The sequence below is a fragment of the Anser brachyrhynchus genome (assembly GCF_964034855.1).
Source record: "Anser brachyrhynchus genome assembly, chromosome: 10".
In the NCBI taxonomy this organism is placed as follows: Eukaryota; Metazoa; Chordata; class Aves; order Anseriformes; family Anatidae; genus Anser; species Anser brachyrhynchus.
This window is the reverse complement of record NC_137705.1, coordinates 4,680,713-4,705,616: the sequence shown is the minus strand read 5'-3', so window position 1 is coordinate 4,705,616 and position 24,904 is coordinate 4,680,713. Positions and strand designations below refer to the sequence as shown.

At 46.8% G+C, this 24,904-nt stretch overlaps 1 protein-coding gene across 22 annotated transcripts in view; it reads right to left on the bottom strand.

Moving 5' to 3' along the window:
- FOXP1 (forkhead box P1) overlaps window positions 1-24,904 on the bottom strand; it is a 384,485-nt gene that overhangs the window by 129,629 nt on the left and 229,952 nt on the right. The window lies entirely within an intron of this gene.

Sequence of the window (24,904 nt, the reverse complement as noted above, 5' to 3'; positions counted from 1 at the left end):
AACCTCGCTTTCTCCAGTAATTAGGGCTGTTAGAAATAGGATCCTGTCTCTGAAAGTGGTACGAATATACCGCACTACTAAATAACCTGCACTGCTGGGAAAGTATACTTGCTATCAAGGGCAAAGCTGCTATACACTGAGGTAACAGTAAATGACAGACTGTTGTTCAAGTCCATTAGCTGCTATGTGATAGGAGCACATTCACTAGCACACGACCTGTGAAAAATCTTAGATCTCTTTAAATCTTTGAATTGGATTGCTGCATTAATTCTTAAGAACTGCAATCCTTCAACCAAGTCAAATTACCCTCATTAACAGGGGAAAAACTGCCTCTGCAATAAGTTTAAAAAAAAAAGATATTTATTACCTATAATCACTTTCACATACTTCACCTGGGAGTGTGACAAACCGGGACAACAACTCGGGAGGCTGGCACCGGTGGCACGGCGGAGCCGCGCCGTGCCCGCAGAGCCCCCTGTGCGTGCACGCTCCTGCGCCGACACGCGGCGTAAATAAATGTGCTTCTTTGGGGGAAAACCTCAATGAATGTTCTAAGAAAAGAAAAAATCACTAAGAATAAGCATAAGCACTGAAGCGATCTGCGTGTGTGCCACTGAAATAACCGCAAAAGAGGAGGGGAAATTCTTCAGTTATTCAAGGCTTGATTAGAACACTACTTCGTAATTAGGCGTGTTACAAGTATTGTCATCAACCAGAAAATTCATGTACTAACTAAAAGGTCTCAGAAGCTGGCTCTAGCCTTCTATTCATTAACAACATCTGCTATTAATGTTTAACCCTCATAAACATGCACAAAACGTTCAGCATTCAACAAAGATTAAAAATAAATATTTTGTTGTTCTATTTTATCCTCGCGGTGATCTGCGCAGTTCTGCGAATATCACCGAGAGCTAAACCGGCCATAGATAACGGAAAAATATTTGTGCTTTGTCAGAAAGAAGATATTTCTTCCTCCACTCACTGCTTCCCTGCGCTTCATAGGTTACAGCTACCGAGCCGGGCCAGAGCAGCACAATGAACAGCAACAGAGGCGCGCACACGGACAGAGACGTACACACGGACACGACGGCATCAGCCATACATCGCGAAGATAAGCCTCCCCAGAACAACCTCCAGGTTTAAATTTTAATCTTCATGTTTCATTTTTTTTAATAAATTTCATTTTTTTCTACTTTCGAAAGGAGCGTTCCTGGGCGAGAGAGGGTCACTGCGAAACGGGGAGCCGAACGGGTCGGGGGTCTGGGGGCGAGAAACGGAGCGTTTCACCTCCATTTTACTGCTCCGAGTCCGATGAGAGCCCTGATCTCGCCGTCAGAGCCGACTGGGCAGATCTCTGGAAGAGCCTTTGGAAAGACTCGTTTCCACCACCGTGGTTTTAATGTAAGCATAACAATCTGCTTGCGCAGGCTCATTTACGGCGCTGAGACGGAGCCGAGCGGCGAGCTGACGTGACCCTCTGGCGACCGCCAGAAACCCCTACCACCACCCCGGGGTCCCCGTCCCCGTCCCACAGACGGGTATTGGTAGCACAGACCCTGTCCCCATCAAAGCCACCACCGCTGCCGAGACGCGGGATGAAAGAGGCCTTGACTCGACCTGCGCACGCTGCTGGTGCTGGCTCGGAGCAGCTGAGCCCCGCGGAGGCGGCGGTGCCCGAGCCGGGCGGGCCGAGGCGCAGCCCGCAGCGACCTGCCCGACCTAGCTGCGAGCTTCGGGACCACCGAACTGCAGACCGAGCCACGGCGGTAACGAAAAACGCAGCTCTTTTTGTCTTCAAACATGACATTCATGGCGGATTCGCTGTCTGCATGTTGCAGCGCGCTCTATTCTTAGCACCGTGCCTTTTAAAGTTAGGCCCATTATTTTCTACGGTGTATCAAGATCAGTATGTATAACATATGCCATATTGTTGACACTTCCCTGGATGTACTGCATGCCATATGCCTAAAGCACTAAAAGGGGTGATGAACAGAGTGGCAATACTGAAAGGAGAACAAGATACACCGAGCATGTTGAATGAATTCAGTTATATAATTCAGCCAATAAGGGTTTCCATACATTTAACAATCTCCTTTTTTTTTTTTTCTTTTCTCCCTCCCTTGTATAAAAATGCATTTAACAACTTTCCGCTGCGAAAAGTTAGCACGCTGGACACGTATTCAAAGCAAACATTTAATCACGGTGGGCCCACCAGGTCTAAAAAGTATACATGTAAAGATAGATCATATATAATCACACCGATAAAACAAACAAAAAAGGCCGATTCATACATTTTAGCAATAAACTAAAAAAATAAAACACAGTTCTGCTCCTGCTTCTCCTTGTCCTTTATTTTACCTTCCATAAATCTACACCCCAAGTCCCATTGCTAGAAGTAGGGAAGATGTCATCTTGCCCATCTTTAAAGGTTTATTTACTAGTTTCCTCACTAAGAATTATTATTCGAAGAACCCAGAAACTAATGCTCTCTTACACTACAGTATTTTTGTCCAAATCTTCTGGAACGGATTATAAAATTGAAATGTAAGTAGGAACACAGCAGAGCTATATTTATAACACGAACGCTGCTCTCCAGCATCTGATACATACACATGTGTATCCTCATTTCTATGCAATCCCTCTGCACACTCTAATGGGTACACTAGCTGCAGCCTCGTCATTAGGGAAAAAAAAAAAAGGCACCAAAAAGGAACTGACTCATCACCGAGAACAGTTTTGACAGCACTTGCACGCAGAGACCTGGCAGGAAGGTTCGAGCTGTTCGGTTCACGGCTTGCGACCGACTGCAAGTGACATGCCCCGAGCCGAGCGAGCAGCCGGGAACAACAACACCGCGCAAACTCTGCGCAGCCACGGGCTGCGAGCCAGACCCAGACCCGGCCTCCACGTTCAGCTGCGTACCTGCGGGCAGGGAAGGACGGGGGATGGCTGGGGAGAAGGGACTGCTACGGGCAGCTCCTAAAACTCCCCACCGCCGAGGGGAGAGGAAGGAGGATTTCCGAACCGCACGGCGTGTGCGTGGGGCATGTCCTGGGGGAGCATCCCGCCTGCCATCGGGCGCTATGGGACGTGGACGAAGAGGGATGCAGGAGGAAAGGGATGCGGGCACAGGAGGTCGCTCTCCTGGTGCCCCTGGAGCACGGCCGCCCCGCACGGGCACGCTGCTCGCGCTCCGGAGCTCACGACGCCACGCGAAGCTGAGGCGTCCCCAGCCTCCGTCGTTACTGCCACCATCCACCCACAGGCAACGGATCAAAGGGGCTCCGGGAAGATAAGGGGAATCCATTTTAATTTCAAAACATGAAAATTCCGGCACGGGAGATCACTAAAAAGGATTAGCTCTGTTATGTTTCAGTGGTGTGTTGAAGGGGAATGTCGCGTTTTAAATATATATGTTTGTATTTATTTGAGTAAGCATTAGCAGTATAAAGCAACGCAAGAGGAACATGGGATTATTTGTTAAAGTGCAAGGCAGAATCCTCTTTGTGAAAAACATCAAAGAAGAAGAACACATGCTGATGTTTAAGAACAGTCTATGTCTAATACAGAACATCACAATTCAAAAATCAAAAAACAAAACAAACAAAAAACCTTGCTTCACAATTTTTTTTTTTTCTTAGAAACAAACCTTGCATCCCCTGCTGACCGGGAATTAGCTGGCGCTGCCAGCTGAAAGCACTGGTCGTACAACCCACCAGCGAGTACCGGGATAAAAAATTATATGCACGAATTGCACTGTCCAAATTACGGAAGTGGAAGGTTTTTGAGTGGAAATGCTTGCACCTCATCAGTGCTAGGCCAGAAGGTAAAGGGGAACATATGCCCCACAAAACGTGAAAGGAGTTAGGGGGCTAAAATGTATTCCTGCGTGAACTGCTAGGGAAATACGGCTTGGCTTCCAAGCCGTCGGTGCGTGCAGGGTGGTGCTGCGGGTGCTTGGGCACTCGGCGCCTATCGGAACCTGCTTAAGGCACCCAGCCCCAAACCCACCCCTCGACCCTGAGCCTCTCCTGCTGGCAGCACTGCCGCAGGGATGCACACACCTTTGGGAGAGGGAGCACGAAGTGGGACAGAAAATCCTCCCCTCGTGGCAGCCCCACCGGTGCGGGTACCCTCACAGGGTACCAGTGAGCTGGCATCGCCGCCTGGCAGCGGGGGGTTCGTGCTGTCAGGGCACGACGCTCAGCACGGCAACGTCAGCGCTGCAGAAAGCCTTTTACCTTCTGCTCTCTGCCCCAGGGCTGGCGCAAGCCGGGCATCAGCCGGCTTTCCGCTAGCTGCTGGCTGCACGGGTTTGCTGATGGACCTCATCCTTGCGGACTACCGTGCACGTGGGGAAGTCACCACTTGATGCTGGCACTCGAACTCAGCCCTATCTGCAGAGGTTCTCCAGAAGCCAGGTGGAGACGCGAGGACTGTGGCCGTGCCAACATGCCCACGGTCCTTCAGAATTAGCTCCACGTAAGGCGAGAAAGGCTAACTTACACGGCTAATTAAAACTTCTCTGTTTGTGCTGAAACAAACAAACAAAAAAACCACCAAGAAAACCAATCCCAGGCACGAGCAACAAAAACAAAAGTAAGAAAAAATCCCCTAACCCACCCTGCGGTGAACTTTGCTTCCTTCTTCTCGCCGTGCCGGTGACGTTCGCAGGAGAGCTGAGGGTAAAAGGGCATCGCTAACATGGCAGCTATTTAATTCCACCCGGCAGATCCCCGAGACCTGTAACGAGCGCCTGCTTCCTACCCATCAGGCCATTAATCACCGAGACTCCTAAAAGGTTCAATTCATGTGCCCACTCAGAGAGCTCATGAGATGCCTGATAGTCATATGTCATTTCAGAAGGGAACAAAACTGTATTCTTTTCTGAGCTGATGGAGCTCCTATTACCAAGAGACTCCCCCCCTTGGGAGCAACCAGAGGAGAGAAATGAAGGAGAGCTGACTCAAAGCTCTGCCTCGCGAAGACACGGAATTGATGCACAAGGGGAAGAGCTGCGGGGAATCTGCCCCTGCCTCTCTTTTCCCAGTAACCCAGGGAATCAGGGGGATGGATTTGGAAAGCGGTGAAAAATCTTCGTTACGCGGGATCCGCCCCGGACAGAGGGGCTGCCCTGCGGCAAAGACTGCCCTGCTCCTCGGCTGAGAGCAGGGCAGAAACAGAGCAGGCTTTGGCATCTTACAACCCGAGCGCTCGAGCCGGGCAGGACTGATGAACCTCGCTCCTCTCGGGGAGGGAAGGGACCCTGCACCCAGCAAGGCGACGCCGATGTGCCGAGTATGCTTGTGGGACCTTTGCTTCGCTCCACGTCCATTGCTTCAAAATCACGACCCTGACCTGCTCGTTCCCCTAAACGCCCGGGGCCTGCCCAGCTGGGAGACAGCCCCAGCACCCTGCCAGGCACAGCACCCCCGGGACCAAGCCCAAAGGCACTGGGGGGGTCCCGGTGCCGGGGGGAGCCAGGCTCCGCTCCTGGCACGGCTGCACTGCACGCTGCGTGCCCGCAGCGGGGTGAAGCACGACGCATGCATCGGCTGACAGTGCCATTTCCTGGAAATGACAACTGAAAATAAAAGGGTACCAAAAAGGGAAATATAAACTTTTGCAGCTTTAAAAAAAAAATACGGTCATATCTCTCTGCAGTTGGTGGAAAATCAAGAACAAACAAGCCTCCGTTTATCTTCTTGCTGGTTTTCTTCATTTAAATACTGCTCTAACAGATAAACTAGGAGATAATGCAGACAAAAATATAAAAACCTAAAGATACCTCTGCAATTATTTCACATCACCATCAATTTTAGAAATGTTACCCACGTTCCTTTTTTCCCCCCCCTGCAAAATTCAGCAGTGACGCTTTTTTCCTCGAACTAGGTAGCGAAAGCAAGTTTCAGCCAGGCTGGCACATCCACAGCCGCGTGGTGCTTTATCTTTCTCACTGGCACCTTTTGATCTCCAAGGCTTTGGAAACACTAAGCCGAACTGATCTCCTGCTGTAATTCATAATTACCGATTCACAGCATTTTTCAACACTCCGTACATCCCAGCCTGCTGCTTAGGAGTTAGCATACAATAGAAAAATGCCGAAATTTGTTAGCCAATGGAGATGTTCTCAAAAATTTTCCCCCTCCTCCAGGGTGCTACAAAAACCATACTGAGCTGCTGCTGGTACCGGAGAGCCAACCCCAGACATGGGGCATGCAACACCAGAAGCAATAGTCACGAACAACAAACATACGAGGAGTTCTGAATGTTTAAAGGAAGAATTTGACACAAAAAAAAACCAAAACCTTTTCTCTGCTTGCTTACTGAGCATAACTAAGCTCCAACACTTTCTGGTCCTCTCCTCATTATAATCAGTGGATTTACAAATTGGTAAATCCTTGCACTCAATTTTTGGTGCTGAAAACCAACAAACAGAAAAGAAAAAAAAGGTGTTCCTTTTAATCTTTAAGCAGATGTAAGATACCTCTATGGAAACGTTTCGGTCCTCCACCCACAGGTCCCACTTAACAGGCTCGTTCAATTATTTTTCGCTAGGACATTTCATCTAGCACGTTTCTCTGTTTTTTTGCACACACACGCACGCTCCACGAAGGATGATGGTAGGAAAGCATCTGAAACACCAAGATCCCAACAAAATAGCTAACTAACGCTGCCCTACACGTCCTCCAAAGCACCACGTGCACGGACAGACCAGTCTCACCCCAAAATGCCAGCCCTGAACACTCCCCAGACTTTGGAGAAGTCCGGGTTCAGATCCACATCCACGTTTTGCATCTCAGGTTTGCATCTAAACTAAATAGAAGGATTCTCTTGACTTCTTCCAAAGAATAGTCTTTTAAGACATAAGACTCAAGAACCAATAAAAAAGGTAATTTAACAATATCTCTAGTGTGTCACCAATCATTTAAAGGGCCTTGAGGCTGCTGCATTCCCACTACAGTACAGTAGCTTTGCCACCCTGCTGGTTTTCAATTGACACCCTCTGTGTTGATATTTTTTTCCAACTGAAGCCTGATGGTGTGTTTTAAACTTGCCCCGACAGCTGACGTCCTCGGCCGGTGCCACCGCTGCGTCCCAGCAGCAGCTCGGCGGGCAGGGCCGGGGCCGGGCACGGCTCTTCCCGAGCCTCCAGCAGTGGGGCAAGGGCTCCTCGGCTCCGCATCAGCCACGGTGCAAGGCTCAGAAAGGGGAGCAACCCGAATTTCAATGGAAGAAGCCAAACGGGGGGAAACAAGGAGGCTCCTGGTCAGGATCCCATAGCGCTAGCGGTGCTCAGTAATTCACCAGGGCATCCACCGCGTGCCGGCTGATCCAACCCATCCTTTAAGGAAAAGCAGGAAGAATTACCTCGAGGATGTTCCATCTGTCAGAGCCTGAAGACAGCTCAAAAGAAGGAGTATCTGAGCCAGGGTGCGAGCAGGACTGCCACCAGCGCGGCCCCGCAGCCCAGGCGGCACCCAGCGGCCCGCCAGCCCTGCCCGCAGGGCCCCGTGGTGGGCACGGCTCCTGGCGAGGGGCTCCAGCTTCACCTGCGGGTTTCTGCACGGCCACTACTCGGCCCAACCCACCGTCCCGTCCCCCGCCTCTCCCTTCTGACCCACAACAGCAGCGGGTATTAAGTAACAGAAAAAAGAGACGGGGAGGAAGCGGGTGGAAGACCACCTCTTAACGCACACTTACCTGCTGCAAGTGAAATTAATACTCGTGAAAAATAAACTCCTTCAGAAAGTTTTCCTTTGCAAATACCCATAGCATAGCGTGCCACCCACTTCAGTAATACGTTTTCAAATGGATAACTGCTAAATGAACGTATCTGCTAAAGGAATCAGGTTTTGTGCACTCCAAGGTTATGTGTTTAACAGGCTTCAATACTTCAATGAAAAATTGAGGTGGCAATGATTTGCAGACTAAATTAATGTTAAATACTTCAAAGAACTGGACAAACAAGTCAGCAGCAAAAATTTTATGGGTTCACTTCCTTCAAGGGAACTTAAAGAGCCAGCATTTTATTGCTGTGAATTCTAGTCACTCCTTTTACCCCTCAGCATCTGTTTGAAATATGTAGTAGACAATTGCTTTTTTGGCTCTGACTCAGGTGGTTGAAATACAGGACAAACAGACTACTGTATATAAGCTTTCCTCCAGCAATGAAAATTTTTATTAACTCTCTTGCATAGCAAACTCGGCTGCCTAGCTTCCAATCCCTGTAGAATCATCAAGGAATGTGGCTAGTTATTAATTCTGGTGGTCAAGCGTGGGGTGGATACGTTGGGGCTTGTCTGCAGCGTGTAACCTCACATTTCAGAAAAAGAAAAAAAAAAGTACAGAGGGAAGGAAAAAAATAAATGAGTTCTGTTTAGTTCATCATTCACATGTGTAAAATTCCAAGCTAAATACTAGCTCTGTGCATAAATATGTCAGCCTTGTCAAAAGCTCCAGCCAAAGAAAACACACCCGTGGTGGAGGGGTGCAGAATTACCCTCAGAGCCACGAACTCGCCCCACCTTCAGTCACCGTGTCAAACGCGGGAGTTTTCGCACATAGGTGCTGCACAAAACCCACCTGCGAGCCCTGCTGAGAACCTCTCTGCTCGCCCCACCCAGCTGAAGGACCGGGGGAAAGAGAGAGCACGGATAAAGGTGCATAAAACGGAAAGGAAGCCCTTGATCCCCGGGAGACCTGCTTTATTTAAAGGGATTCTCTGGCCACTTGCAATCCCGGCACTCATTACTTGACTTCTGCATCCACGACACTACCTATTTATACTTGTTACCACTTCTGCAAAGCTTTTGATCACCGAGAAACGATGCGAGATGGTTTCCAGCATTTAGAACTGTCTTTAAGTTGTGGTTATGGTCTAATTTGAGCAAATTTTTGGCTGTTGTGGCGCACTACGGGTTGCTTTGAGCCTTGTGTTGCACTTCTAGTGTCATAAATAACTAATAGCAGTGGTCAACGTTTTAAAATAAACACTTGCCACAACCTCCTTTTTATATTTTCTATAGAAAATACCTCCAACTGACTGACATCCCACTGCTCTGTAGCTACTACCAATTTCTGTATTTCTAGTGGATACTTATATAGTAGATTATTAAAGGGCTGGACTTTGTTTAAAAGTTCCCCTTCAGTTTTGCTCTGTGTTTGAGAAACAAGGCAACAGTCTAGAGCTAGCAATCTACAATCTCTATTTACAGAGGCCAATTTCCACACCAATGAATTCAGCAGCTGAAGTGAGCCTGCTGCCCAACGTCACAGATCAGGGAACGTGACAGAGAGGTCCGATCTTCTCCGCTATTTGCGAGACGATGCCTGGGAAGAGCCAAAAGGCATCAATGACGGCATATCACACCATCCTCTATCGTGACATGTCCCGTGACTCTAAATCTCCCTGGTCTGATACACCACAACACAAAGCACTGTCCCCATACTGTTTCCGGGCCACCACCAGGTCGGTGTCTCCTTGACCGTTCGTCTCTCTTCCAATTTCCCCAGGGGACAGCCCAGAGGAGGACGCTTCTCATCCCTTCCCTCCAACTGCAGTTGCTGAACGAGAAGAATGCAGCTTGGCTCTCGTCTGTCCCGTTTCTTACTGCTGGTAAAAAGCTGCGTTCCCTTCCAGCTCCCGCGCACCGTTCTTCCAGCAGCGCGGGCTCTCCGGCACCTCGGTTCATCTGGCGAGCACCCGCGGCGCTGCTGAACGTCAGCCAAGGCAGGCAGCGCCCGCGAGCGCGCCGGCCGCCTCTCCAGCAGCTCCCTCGCACACGATGTGCTGTCGCGAGCACCACATGTGGCTCCGAGGCGGTGGCCAAACAGCGCCGACACCCGTCCCGAAGCGCTGCAGATGTGCAGCCCCACGGACAGGGGACTACTACTACACGTCACCTGTGCCCGGGTCGTTCCTGGAAAGAAACTGTTCGCAGTTGGAATCCGCTGGGGCAAGGGATGTCGGGCCCTGCAGGCCTTAGGAGACCATCCCAAACCCTCTCTCTAAACGAAGCCTGCCCATGTGCTGGCTCTGGCCATTTGTCACATTTCCCTTGAACCATTTATCCCAAACAGCCAGCAAACCACGCCAGGGACACAAAGCCACGGTGCCCCAACCCGGCTGCGAGGTGCGCTCAGAGGCCTGTGAAGCCTACAAGATATTTAGCAGCGAGCAGCCAACTTTTGTCACAATGCAGATAAGGAAAGGAAGCAGATGCAAAGTACCCCAGCATATAACTTGTGACCTTCCTCAATATATGGGATGTCAGGAAGTCCACAGAGATACACGATGGTCATTCAGAGAGCCCCCAGTCAACCATTTTGTCCTTTCGATGTGGTATTTAGGAGTGATGCCCATACGTAACCAGACACTGTCCTAGATGCAAAACAATCCATAAACTAACTTCCCAAGTAAACAGGCAGCGTTTCTGCTTAAGCATTTCTGTTTTAGGCAATAGCGTGACACGGCCCAGCGCGCGCTCCCCTGAGGTCTCCAGCCACCACAAAAGGCTCCCCCCCATCTCGCCAGCTCCTTGGGTCCTCCGAGGTGCCTACAGGAATCCTCTCATGGCTCTACAGAAAGTTGTGCTGATCTGTGTCTTAGGCAAATGAAGCACTACAGAGAAGTGCCAGATTAAATACTCTACCTAACTAGATGCTCCTATATCCCATCACATCGATGGGATGCGATGGGATATAGGAGCAGCTGGCAGACAGAAGTGGCCCGGCAGGCTAGAGCTGGACTACTGCTCTTATCAGCAGTCCTTGGCATGCACACACGCTTCTGAAGGGCAGCAGTGAGCTTCAGAATATCTCGAAATTGCGCTCTGGCACATATTTTCTACTCCCCCCTTGAACAACACAACCAATCTCTGAGAAACCTGCCTGCTTTGCTCGTATTTTCTGCATAAAAATGTGGCCTTTTAATTTAAATGTTGTCACCTGTCATCTTTATCCTTTTATTTTTGTTGCCTCTGCTGCTAATTCTCATTTAAAATGCAATGTAAATTCCCGAATGAAGCGGGCTGGGTGGCAGACGCAATTTGGGACGTCCGGCAGAACCGCGCCAGGAGCTGCCGAAGCAGCACACGGCCTCGGCTCGTTGCGTAACTTAATTAGACTTTCCCCGATAAAACGCCACCTTCGTACAAGAGACCCCAAATAACACGCTTTCCCTGAAATATCCGGAGTCTGATTCATCTGTTTTACTCCTGCCTTCTGCTGGCTTAGCACCACCAGCAACAGCAGCGGCGTTACACCAACGTGAAGCTGAAATAAATCCATGGAGAGACAGACACACTGCAAACACACAGAAATTAATGCGCTTTTCACTGCTCTCCGTGTACAAACACACAGGAAAAAAATGTTTTTTTTTTTTTTTTCCTTCCCTTCCTCTCTTTTTGCAAGTTCCTGGCTATCGCTCTGCAATGTAGATATTCCCATCATGCCTCGGTGCTTTCCAGCCCCACGATGCCCTCACTTTTGATTGTGTAGATGAAGTTGAAGTGCACAGGGTATTTACTGATCCAGTTATCTTGTTCTGTGACAGGCAGAATCAATCAATCAAGGGGCCAGCTTTATGCTTGCGTATTCCAGGCACATCTCCGCACTTCAGGATACGAGATCACAGTGTTATCCAGCCAAATTTGATCAACAAATGCAGTTCCCCTGTGCCACAGCAATCTCAGATGAAGATGTTATTATGTGGAACTGAGCAAAGTGATAAAGACAGTACAGAAAAGGGAGGAAAAGTCCAGCTGGACCTTTCTGACAGCCTCTATATACGAGGGCTGCAGCATCCCTTTTTCCGAGGCTAAGAAAAACAGAACATTCCCAAGGAGCTGTTACAAAATGCTCTCTGGCCACCCTGTGTCTGTTGCTACTTAATGAAAGAAACATTATGCCATGGAGTTTGATACCCTATTCTTAAATGATGGACAACAGATTTGAGCCCTCGCCACTGTATCGATGTTCATTTTTATAACACACGATCACATACTGCATTTTTCATCACTCTGCTGTGGACAAGCATAGCAAAACCCGAATGCCTAAAAGTGTATTTTAAAATGACAGCTGGCTTAAGCAACCTTTAAGGGTTTTTGTTTGTTTGTCTGGTGGGTGTTTTGGTTAAAATCCTAGCTACAAAAATACGAACATAAACGTGTAAATGTTTAAGTCTGTCTCAAGGATAGTTGACACCACGCTTTTATTTTGCCAATAGCTTTTCACTTTGCTATTGCCCTACAGTTATTTTACATTATTTAATCCAAAATACCATCTTTTTGATTCTACCTTTCTTTGCATTTTAAATCTTTAATGGGAGCCTTTGGCAGTCCATGGGCACAATTATTAGATATCTGCAGAGAGAAATTGAAAAATTAATCATACTTTCCATTTTATATTTCTGTACTATACATAAAAATTATCTGGTCTTAAAGCTGCATTCTGTAGCCTTTCAGTATTCTCTCCCCAACATGGTAAATACTAGGCAAGAATCGGTGTATCTTACACTCAAATCTTTTCGGCTAAACAGTTATATGGAGAAGGCTGTGTTCTCTTTTCAAGTGCAAAATTTATTTCAGATCATTTTTCAATTAAAAGGCATCTGCTGCTACTACTTCTGTTATGCACTGCCTAACAATCAGTAAAAAGTACCCTAAACTAATCATATTGATGATACTGAAGTTGTTTATTACCCTTTTATGGGCTTGGGTACTTAAATTACAGTTTTCCACAACTGTATGCAAAATGGGTAACATAATCCTTACGCAGTTTATTATAGAAACTGATATATGCATTAATCTGACCTTTGTCTAAATAGATCCGTAACCACAGGGAAAAAAAAAATCCAAAGGCATCTATCAGCATGTGAGCAGTATCAAAACTGCTGTATCTATTAACTTTGTTTTCCTTTCACTATTATTAAACTGGAAAGCAAAAATCAACTGGAAAATTATGCCATTTGGGTTCCCTTGTCATCATGTAGTAAGTATGAGAAATATATGTGCAATAGCCAAATGGCCAATAGACAAAACACCCACTCCAAGTGACGTACTGTTTTCCATACCACTCAGACAAAATCAAAACAACAGAGCTGTTGCAAACAAAAACAAAATAACATTTCCCATAAGCATTCCAGACAGAGAAAATTTACAGGAAAAGAAAGCTGGGAAAAGACCCAGAGCGACGCGAGTGTTTGTACCTCCAGCCATAAAACCCTTTGCTGCAGAGATGGTAAACAACAGTCGAACATTAAAAACACATAAAGGCTAACAATTGATTAATTGTCCAACTTTTTAGTTAAAGATTTACATCAGCAGAGGGCTCGGTGCTGGCACCGGCGCTGCCTTTGGCGGCGAGCTCGGTGCCCCCGGTTGGGGCAGCAGCAGCACAGGACCCAGGCTTCACTGAGAAAAGAGCAGGATCCGAGCCGGCATGGGGAAAAGCCCCAGCGATAAAGCTGGGAGGGGAAAGTAAACAACCAGGTTGATTGCTTCGGAGCAGTCTGTTCTGCAGAGGCTTCAAGAAAATAAAAAGAAAATCTGGCTTTCTTTTTTTTTTTTTTTTCTTGGAAAGTCCTTCCAAGTCTATGTGCAGCCTGGTGGAATAACAACTTGAAAAAGTGAAGATGTCGATTTTTTATAGCTGACTCACATTTATATAACTTTGTTAATGCATCTGCTCCCTGGAAGTTACAGTATCTGTGTTTAGCCGAGATACCTGACCATAAATCGTGGCAGTGCGGTGAATATCAACAGCTGCATTTTACTATTGCAGCCAGTCAGTTTACAGTGTCTCCATCACAGCGAATTCTTGTCAGCTGCACTCTCGCTAACACAATTCCTATGTTTTGCCTGGCAGTAAATGGACGCTCCTGCCCCAGCATCATCTAAACAACTCTGTTAACATTTGCCCCCGAGCGTCTCTCTCTTTGTCCAGTCCCTGTCTTCTAACAGATGTCATCCAAGTCTAATCAAGCATAAAATGGTCATAAATATTTCTTTCTGGTAGATTTCACATTCGCATTTCATGCAGGGACATGATATTTTTCTGCTACCTCCAGGGAGTACCTAATGCAAAAACCAGTTACTTACATTCAAGGCTCATGTTCCTTTAGTAAAATGCAGCACATGTTCTCAGTTCAAAGACATAAAAAGGCACAAGACTTTATCTTCTTTTGTTTAACTGCCCCCTTTTTTTTAATAACGTGTGCCACAGCTTCCATCTAAGTATGACACTGTCCTTTGCTGAGCAGGAAAACACACCGGCACATAATGCCCAATTTTGACTCTACTACCCTCTCGAGCACGAGCTATTTTGATTTTCCTCTTCCCATACCCTAATTGTTGCACAAAGAGGTGTTGCTTTTTTGTCCTCGGCTATTTCATTTAACAAGCCACTCAAAGGATTCACAGGGTAAGAAAGGCACTTCTCTATTTTGGTTGATTTTATGCAAAATGTTGCAGCCTACCTCATCATGCATTTTGTTAAAACAATTAAATGATCCTAGGGTACAAATTTAAGGTTCATGCCTATCTAACAACTGATAAAGATCATCATGAGATATAAGCAATTTCCAGTATTTAAACTTCGATAATCCAGTCAAAACTATTCAGGATAATTAATTCTGACTTCTTTATGTTGGAATCATCAGAGAAATTATATTTATCTTCGGTAAACTTGGTAAATAGTTGTGTCAGAATGTAAAATAGAACTAACCCTGGATTATTCACAAAGCCATATGTCTTATTATTTTTTCCCCTGTTATGTTTGTCACAGCAGAAATATGACATCGCTATTTAAAGTGAACCAAACAACACTTAAGGATATAGATCACAACAGTGAAGCTGTTTTTTCCCTCCTCCTTCTCCACTGAGTCTAATATTTGATTACTGTTAGTCAAATCAAGCTTTCAGGCAAATAATCTCCATTTTTTAAGTTAATGAGATGTGGTCATGTCGACAACAGCTTGCAGAAACTTTTAATTCCAATTCCTGCAGGCTGTGCTGGCCTCTTTTACAGCAACCACTGTATGAATGAGTCAAATTTGCCAAAATGGCTTATGTAGACAAGTGCACACTTTAAAGAGGCACTAATTAAAAATACCCACTGGTATCATAATTTAAATACCATGAAAATAAACTGTAAAAGTAGCTCGGCTACAATCTTATGGCTTTCCTTAGAGCTCGTTTACTTTAACTAGATAGTGTTTTATTGCAGATGTACTCATAGCTAAAAACAATTTTTCGTCTTGGAGGAATTCAAGATTTTGATATAATTAAACAATTTATGTTAATATTTGTTTCACATAAGCTATTAAGCAAGCCCCCCAGAACAAGTGCTAATTGAGAAAGATGCAAAGAAGTAGAGTGCTGAAGTAAGCAGCAAATTTATACTGTTGATTTACTGCCCTATCTGCTACTTCCCCCCTCATTACAGCTCTCTTTCTTGCTCTCATTCTCTGCTATAAGGCTCCCAGCTGTACTGAATCCCATTAAAACACTTTCCTTGGTTGCTATTATCTACTGCTTTCCTTAAAAAAGGAAGAAGAGGAAAAGGGAGCAACAGAGGTGGAGCCAGGCATTATTCTCGATGCACTTCCCTGGCCACGACTTCTCCAAAATCCCTTTTGTCTTTCTGATTTTTTGGCAAGGAATGCAGGCGGCACAGCTGTAGTGTAACAAAAGCAGACATGAGATCAAAAAAAAAAAAGTTGGTGCTGAGAGGGTTAAACCTATTTAAGGGGTTAAATATGCAATTACCGCTGACTAAAACCAGAGAGACATATAGATAAATAGAAGAAATGAAGTCCCCAGGTTCCATTCAGAAGCCTTCATCACATTACTACCAGACAGAAAACTCTTTAAGTACCATTTTCAGATGTTAAATCATTGTTCGTGCAGCACATATTCTCACTATTCCTGGGGGAACAATATCTGAAGACAGCGTGCTAACAAATGCAATCCAGTAAACAGGCATTTTTCCTCTTGTTGTTAGTACCTTTGTGTTCCAGCTCCCAGCTCTGTCATCCATGCCTTCTCTCTGCTTTGAAGTTAAAGTACTGAATGAGCGTTGTCATCTATTATCCAGAGTGTGCATGTAGATTATAAATAAGAAATAAAAGTGACTTTCAGTACACTGCTTTTGCATTAGCAACTTGCCTTCTCTGTTACCTCCTCTGTCCTTCATACTTTGCTACCAACATTATATTAAAAACCTGACTTTAAGTGTTTCCTGCAGAATGAGAGACACATGCTGTAAAATATGTACACAGCAGAGACAAAAGTTTTATTGAAACAAACAAGTCTAGCAGTTGCAGCAGGTTCACAAGTTCAGCTTCAATAGACTGTTTAACCCTTATCTGCAGATGTCCTTCAGGCTCCCGACACATTAATTGCATCCCTAGCTTCGTTTGCATGCACGCCACTGAAAAGACAGAGCTATTAATTACACTGAAGTTTATTTACAGGAAGAGTCCTTTTCTACTATCGATCAATTATTTATTAATATTTCCCAGCGTAACAATCTCACCGGCATCTCTCGTTTTAAGGCCCGGAACAAACGCTGCTCACGCGAGGCACGGCGCTGACCTCTTTCAACTCGATCTGCTCGGACCTGGGCAGAAAACTCCTCTCCCTGAACGTGCTGCGTTCCTGACTCAGGGAGGTTTCTCCCCTTGCTTCATCTAAAGAAACACGGGAGCAAAGACAATCTGTGCTTTCAGTTACCGTGGCAAAACCCCTAAATCTTCCCTCGGCCTTCCCTGGGCCACCACCGGGCACGGGCGCGGACACTCGGGGTCCCACCAGCTCCCCAGGCGCGTCTCTGCGCAGTGCGGGGAAAAACAGCTACGGGGGAAATCCAAGCCTAGGAAAGCGAAACAAGGCTGAGGCCAAAGCTAGCGCTGCAGGATGACCTGAGGGGCACCAAAAGCCAGCTTCAGAACAGTAAGCACAGACCTGGGAACAATACACTTCTAAATAATAACAACGGGTCTTTTACACCTAATGGATTCCTCACTGTTTACCCATTTTTGAGGAGCAAATCCATCCTTACGTACCCTACTTCCCTCCACTCCCACGTTCCGCTCAAAATCCAGGCAGACGTTAACTTGCACAACATCTGTGCGGTTTCAGGATGACGGGGATGACCTGCAGCCCATCTGGGGAGGGAGTGGAAGCGGCTGGACGGGACACACCACGCAGTGCCCCGCGTGCCAGCTGCGAAACGATGCTATCAGCCGAGCCTTCCTGAAAACAATATTTGTCCACGCAGCTCCTGGCCTCTGCAGGTGGCAGCAGCTCCGGGGGGGCAGAAGAGAAGCCTGTCGGCTCTTCTGGCTGGGCAGCAAACTTTGCAGTCCATCTGCAGCGCAGTAAGACCTGGTCAGGTAAGGAATCTGCGGGGCAGGCGCAGAGGAGCTCTCCTTCCCTTCATCCCTCCAGGTGTCCTGCATCATTCCTCCTTTCATCCTTTTGGATAAACAGTAATGATATAAAGGAGGTTCAGCACAGTCCGGTGATTTTCACCCAAACATATGGGAGCCAGCCCTTTCATAAAACGCTTTAGGTAAATGGTTCAAGTCCCTGTAAAGACCGGGGCAAGGTAGTAATGATTTTCAAGGTTGTTGCCTACTGCCTGTCTCTGTAACATCACAAAGGAAAAATCAGATGGAGAAAAACAGACTAGAAGAAGAGGCATGTATCCCTTCCTTCCTTCTACCAGGATAAGATGAAAATGTGATTGTGCTGAACAATCTTTCATTAGCAGATAGCACATCTGCCAGCAGCTCAGATAGCCTGGAGAATGCTGTCCTCCTTCCTCTTGGTTAAGGTAGCGGTGGGTAGCGTGGTCTCTGGATGCACGACAAGGATCAGCAGTGCCATGTGAGTGTGACGGGCGTGCTGCTGATCCCTCCACCGCTGCAAACCTGGGGTGCACCAGGGCACAGGAGCACCTCCTGCTCTGGAAAAACACCAAGTGTGGGGCCTGACCGCATCTTAACCCTGGAGGAAGGGGCAGCACTTGTGGCCTCGGCATTCCAGATCCTTAAGAGGCTTCTGGAAGCACGGCAACGAGACACGAGTGCGATGCAACCACCACCTCGACCGGCTGCACGGGGAATATCGCTGTTAGAAATATGGTAAGGACTGAACGAGATGCTTGGAGCATAAATCTAAAGAAACGTCCACACAAAGGATTCTGTCGCATATCCGCACCACACTCGAGTATTTCCTCCAGCACAGTCCTGGAGGTTGCTTTGCCCTGTGTGTCTCTGGCCTTAAAGGACCTCGCCAGCACCGCGAGCCAGTGGTCGGCCCTTCTGCTGATCCTCAATAGGAAGATTTCAAGGGGCTCGAGAGGAACAAACTGGCATTCCTCTCCAAGAAAGATGATCAATCCTTCAACGGCTAGCTGCTGTGTCACTAAAAAAAGCAGTGTCGCGTTACAGGATAGCATGCCAGAGATTTCCTGAAAAGCTGCTGTGGCTTTGTTTAGCCACCGCGATCCTACACGCGGGGCGCCTGTCGCTCCTGGAGGGCAGGCCCTGCCTGCCACGCAGGACTATTTTTTCCTCTGGTAGGGGCCGGTTTTCCATCCGCCTCCTGTCAACGAGACGGAATGAACTGAACATCAGTTGGGCTCCCTTATTCAGCAAGTTTGCCTCCTGCCCGAGATTACTAACAGGTAAACAGCCCCAGCTCCACGAGCTCATTTAGCACCAGCTGCATCTTCCCAGGGCGAGGAGATCAGCTCCCAAAGACAAGATCAGAGAAGGTGGAAAGCTGGTCTTAGGAAACACGAGAGCAGGTACGAAAGGGATTCTTTGCTGTCAAAGCACAATCTGTCAGCTCGTGATAAACCTGAACTGCTTCGTATACCAAGGATCACTAGACATTAGCTGCTTTTATATGGCAACGTGGTGCAGAGGTTTCAGGTGGAATATTGTTTTATGTTGATCACGAGAAAGCTCTCCGCAGCTTTGATAAAGCCTGCACAGAGGCTTTTCATTCAAACTAATGAGTGATATTGGCTGTTGGATGCCAAGCCACGCTCTTGATGCTTTCCAATGGTTCAGGCCCTAATCAGGAATCGATTCAGCCTGGAGAAGCAAGAGCCTTACTCATCTACGGGGGGCTGAGCGATGATCCCGTTCCCTGTGCTTTCCCTAGGCACATCTGAAAAGGTGCGGCGACAAAGGGGGCTCCGCGTGTTGGCAAAGCACGTCTCTTACCAGAGGGATCTCCCTGCTCAGCCCACTCTGAAGGAGCAGTCAGCTCACGCCGCCATCAGCATCAAACAGCTCAGACCCGACGGGCTCTTCGCTTAGCGCAGGCCTTTTGCTGCTCTGTTTTCCAACATCTGTTTCAGCGCCTGTCATCTCCCTGCTTTAAACAAATGCACTGCAGATGTCTTGTCTTGTGGACGACAGAGACTTGGCAAAGGCAGGAGCAGTGGCCTCCAAATGACAGAGGCAGGGTTATGGCGGTTGTTATCGGGGGGTTCTGCACGGCCTCTGTGCGCTAGACATGAAATGGGTCTTTAAGCACACGCACACCTTCACTCCTTCCCTTCTGTCCTTCAGATTTTAGCGACTGATGAAGGACAGGGATCAGGATACAGATGGAGAGGCAGCCTAACCCAGAAACATGTGGCTCGAGTCTTCTCCGAAGATTTATCATTGACATATGCAATTAAACGGGAAGACACACACATTTGCTCATCTTTTGCTCCAAGGACAATCTGATACAAGACGGAGAAGATGGAGGGACATGATGTGTGGTAAAGATAGACAGCTGAGACCAGATTCTGGCCTGAACACAACAGAAGAGAGACTTCCTTGGGCTAAGATCGTGCTTCTGGAAGAACCAATAGATGAAATGAGATAGACACACATGTAGAAGAAATAAGGACGGGTTACTGTGAGGGCTCTCCAGGCACATCCCTCCTGCTGCACTCCTTTTACCCAAATCCAGTTCGAGCTGCCACTGGGAGAACCTGTTAAATGAGATCTCGAATTTTGGATTTTTTGAGTCCCTGCAAACACTTTTCACCTGCAACTGTTTGAAGTTTGGGTGGGATGGGCTACATAGTTAATAAGATTCCAACAATATCCGTTTTCATTAGTGTAGTTAATTGGTGCAATAGCTGCAAAAAGCCTGGAACAAGCGAAGTGCTGGCTGGCTGCTCTTCCCGGTGCTCTGTCCTGCTCACTGAAGGAGAGACAGGTTGTTTTGAATAACTAGGCTGTTTTGAATGTCAAGTGCAGACATCAGGTCCGTCCAAGATGCAAGTAATCTTTTAAAAGCAAGGGGAAAAAATGTTTGCCTCGGTACGTCTTTGAACAGAGGAAAAACAGCAGAAGTCCTGTATTTTGGCTGTAAAGACTTCTGGTAGTATCTCAGAGGATGTTTTCTTTTGCAAGCTAGGAAAACATATTCTTAACAAAATTACTGTATGTGGTTCGTATGTATCCACGGTTCACTCAGAATCAAAGCAGGTAGCAAATGCATGCTGACGAAGTCAATCCTTTATGAAACACATCGATGAAGGAACAGAGAGAAAATCTGTCGGTGATACTACATTGGGGCTGATTGCTAAGCTGGTATAGGACAAAGTGGAGAAAGTGGAGCAACTGTTGGTAAAAAAAAAAATTGGATGGCATTTATTAAAGATAAATCTACAGTGCTGCAATTCAGCTGGAATACCCAAACTTTGCAATGCAGCACAGAAAACAACTAATTACACAGCACTTCCTCAGGAAAAAAAAAAAAGTCTAGGGATTACAGTGGATCACAAGTTGAACATGAGTCAACAGGGTCATGCTGTTGCAAAAATAGCATGCACCACAGTCAGGTGCATAAACAGGAGCATCGCCTGCAAGTCAGACACCGGGAAATTTGTTGTCTCCACTTGTTGCAGCAAGACGTCAGCTGGAGGATCGTGTCATTTGAGCACCACAAGCCAAGAGGAACACAGACTGCCTGCGGAGTCCGGAGGACAGTGACCAGAACGATCACAGGTCTGGAAAATACAAGTTACACAGTCAGAGCTAGGACCGCTTAAGTTCTGAGGAGATGAAGGGCACAAACATGGAAACAGCATTCAGATGTTGCTACATGAAAAAGGCTGCTGTAAAGAGGGAGGAGACGATCTGCTTGCAGGCCTGTTACAGGCTCCACAGGAGGTAAGAGGGTTTACCCGCAGGATAAGCATTTGGTCAGGCACTGGGGAGAAGCATCCTGATGGAAGACCCTGCCCTGATTTGAGATGTCGCCGCTGCACCCGGTGAGGCCGTCAGCCACTGCTGGAAAAGCTCCTGCCGTGGGCTCTCGGTGCCCTTGGAAGGATCCGCAGACAGGAACACGGCACGCACTTCCCTGCCCCCAGGGAAAGGCCCGTATTTTTGCTCGCGGTTTATGAATCTTTGTCATGCAGGCCTTATGACACAGCCTTGGTAGACCATATCTTTTATTTATTATGCCGAGCAATTGTCCTTGTAATCAATTAGGAAAAAAAAGCAGGTGGTCAACGGGAACTCTGAAAAATAAAACCCCTCCGCAAAGCAAACACCATACCTTTCAGAGCACAGAAAATACTGTAAACAGAGCTAATCACTGCTAAACCCCTATAATCCAGTCCTTGCCCAAGTTAAAAGGCTGGAACCAAGTGTAAAACACTTCAAAAAGCCTCCTCCTTAATTGGAGGAATTGGTGAATCATTTCTCAAGGAAAAGAAAGAACTATTTGAACTTCCCAAGCCTTGCCACGCTGGGCAAAGGGGCTCAGGCCTGCAGCGTCAGGCTGGGCTGGTGCACGGGGGGTCCTGTGCCACCCACCCAGGACGGCTGCTCCGCGTGCCGGGGGACCGTGACCCGTCGCGGTGTCACCTCTGTGCGCTGTAAAGGAAGATTTGTCGAAGAGAAAACGGCCTGCTTTTAGCTTCTCCATAAAACACCTACAGTTACCAGCATTGCCTGCACCTTGTTGAGTGTTGCGTTCAATAATATTAATAGGCTCGTATTTACCATACCTTAAAAGCTAACAATCCCATTGCCAGCACTAATTAAAAAGACAAGAAACTGAAAGGAGGCAGTGGATTATTTCTTCGATATGGATTCACGCCTAGATTTAATAAAACCTGCTTTACTGTTATAACCCTACATTTGTTTCAGGAACACCATAAAAGATAAGTCTGCTTTTTGTTGTTTACTGGCTTGGAGGGTTTTTCTTTAGGACCTGTAATATAGCATTGAAGCTAGGGGAAGCAGACCGTTTCCCCTGAGCTTCCGCCACCCAAGTAACAAGTCTGGAATGACGGCTGGGAAGAAACCAGCACACCTACCCAGACAGAAGAGTTCTGGACAGGCGGGCAGGAGAAGGCAGGGTTAGGGAGGCTGAGCTGCAACGAACGCTCCCCGGGACCGCACAGAAAGCACTTCACCCCCAGCCCAGCGCCACGGCCAGCTCTGCCGGCCGGCACGCCGCCTGCTTTGCCTTCCTCCAGCCACAGAGCGCCCCACGATTACCTGTCCTTGCCTCCAAACGCGAGCTGCCACGCGGGATACAAACCCAAGCTGCTGCCTTCCCCACGCCGACCTGCTCTGCACGCACACACCACGTGCCACACGTTCCCAGTGGGAAGTTTTACGCACCGCAGCACGAAACCTACCAAATAAAACACTGCACCTGCAGAGCCTGCGAGGGTACGGTTAGTAACGACGGAGAGAGAACAGGGCCTTATCCGGCCTCTTCGTCAAAAACGTTGTAGGCTTTTCAACAAGATCTCCAGCAGATGCTTTCCACGCACACTTGTCTGTCTTTCTCTGAGCTCTAAAAGGACTGGCACAGGACAGGAGCGGGTACATAACGCGGTACAACGAAGTAACCATATATGACAGCCCCTCTACCCCAAACAGAGCTTTTCCTAGGACAGATCAAATTTGGATCAAGCATCCCCTTTAAGCAGACACCAGAGAAAGTCTCTTGGGGACGGCTGAGACGGACTGCAGAAGCTCTCCCATGCACGAGAACTCCATCCCATTTTACTTCTCGCTGATCCTGCAGGACGCTGGGTCCCACTGCTCCCTAACCAGCCCCATTCATCCTTCCCCATGTCTGACCTTTCTCCTCTAATGAATCACTTAATTATGTGGAAACAAAACTATGAAACGATGATGGTTTAAAAACACAAGTGCCCTATAGCTTCGTACCTGAGAGCAGCCACACCCCGAGGCGTGGGGCGGCTGCTGGTTAAGGATGGCACCAGGTACCAGGGAAGATCCACCCTCTGCCTTCAGAGCCTACCAGGTTTTTAGCACACACCTGACTGATTACTAAAATCAGGAGTAAAAAGCAGGAGTGTCAGACAGTCAGTGGCCCTACTGCATTATGCTAGTTCTTTCCTGGCGTGTTTTTTTTTTTTTTTTTTTTGCTAACAGTGATAACAAGAAGGAAATTTTAAGGAAAACTTCATCCGACCACATTAACAACTACCACATTCCTTTAGCTTGTGATCACTTTAATTCAAGCAGGCAAGATTTTTTTGCCCTTCCTTTCCTGCATTTAATTTCCAGGTAGAGTTTGTTAAAGCCTGAAATCCCACCTGAACTTTGGCAAGTCTTTTGAAAAAAAAAAAAAAGAAAAAAGAAAAAAAGCCCCATACACAAATATTTGGCTAAGCAACCCATAGCAAATTGCGTAATGCCAGTTAAAAGTTGTGTTTTTTAAGTATCAGCCCCAGAGGTTTTATCTGAAATAAAATCCTGATTACTTCAGATTCTGGAGGCAAACTGTGACCTTGCTCTGCATCTCCAAATTTGAAACATTTGTGTCGTGCCCCTCAATAATGATGTCTCTTGCTAGAAAAGAACAAAATCCTTTCAAAAACATGCTTATTTCCTCTAATAGGGTAAGAAGGCCCACAACAAGCCTATAAGAATTAGTTCAGCCTTGAAGCTTGATCAAAAGAGGCTACCCGAAATGGGAAATACAATTCTTTATCAAGCAAAACTAACCCATCTCCAAGCATGCAAGCGTCTCCTGAGCACCCGTATGTCCGGTGATGTTTGTCTGTAACAATCCCAGCCCTCAATCCTTACAATCATTAAATGAGAATCAAGATCATGTCAGCACGCAGAACACGAGAAATTATAGCCACGTCTTGCATCACTCTCCTCCATGTGCCTGCGAGCATGCACCTCTGCCGAGGGCTGGGGGCGAACGGGAGGATCGCGCTGATGAGTTTTGCAACACGTTGCCAGATAGATTAAATAGCCAAACTCTCCCCAACCCTCTCTTTACAAGCCTTACTTTCAGGAGCCCAGAAAGAAAAAAAAAAAAGATCTTAAAAGAAAAAGAAGAAATATGATTAAAAATAAATTGAAAACCCCAACTTGTAATAAAGCTGCCACTGGCCCCAGGCTTCAGAAATGTCTGACACATGACACTGACTTTACAGACGCTCTACAGATACAATATATGGCTTTTATAGGGAAAAAGAAAAAGAAAAAAAGGTATATTTGCACTATTTAAAACAGGTTACAAATACATTTTATGTTTTGAAAACGCAGTGAGCCTGGCTAACAAATGCAGAATGTAGCAACAAAACAAGCAACACTCATCCTGAAAAACTGTCATTATAGAATGTCACTGTTTACACGAAGCATCCAAAAATTACCTTCTGCTAATTTTTTTTTAATTAATGGGGTGCTATGCAGTTAAATAAACTCATGAAGAGTATTCACGAGTTTTGCGTTTTCCTTTGAATCCCAATCTTTATTTACAACATTACTGTTATAAATTACAACACCACTGCGGATATTCTTTTCACTTGCTGTGATACCCAATGAAGCTCCACAGGATAAAGAACATAACAGAGGAAACCGTGGCGTTTC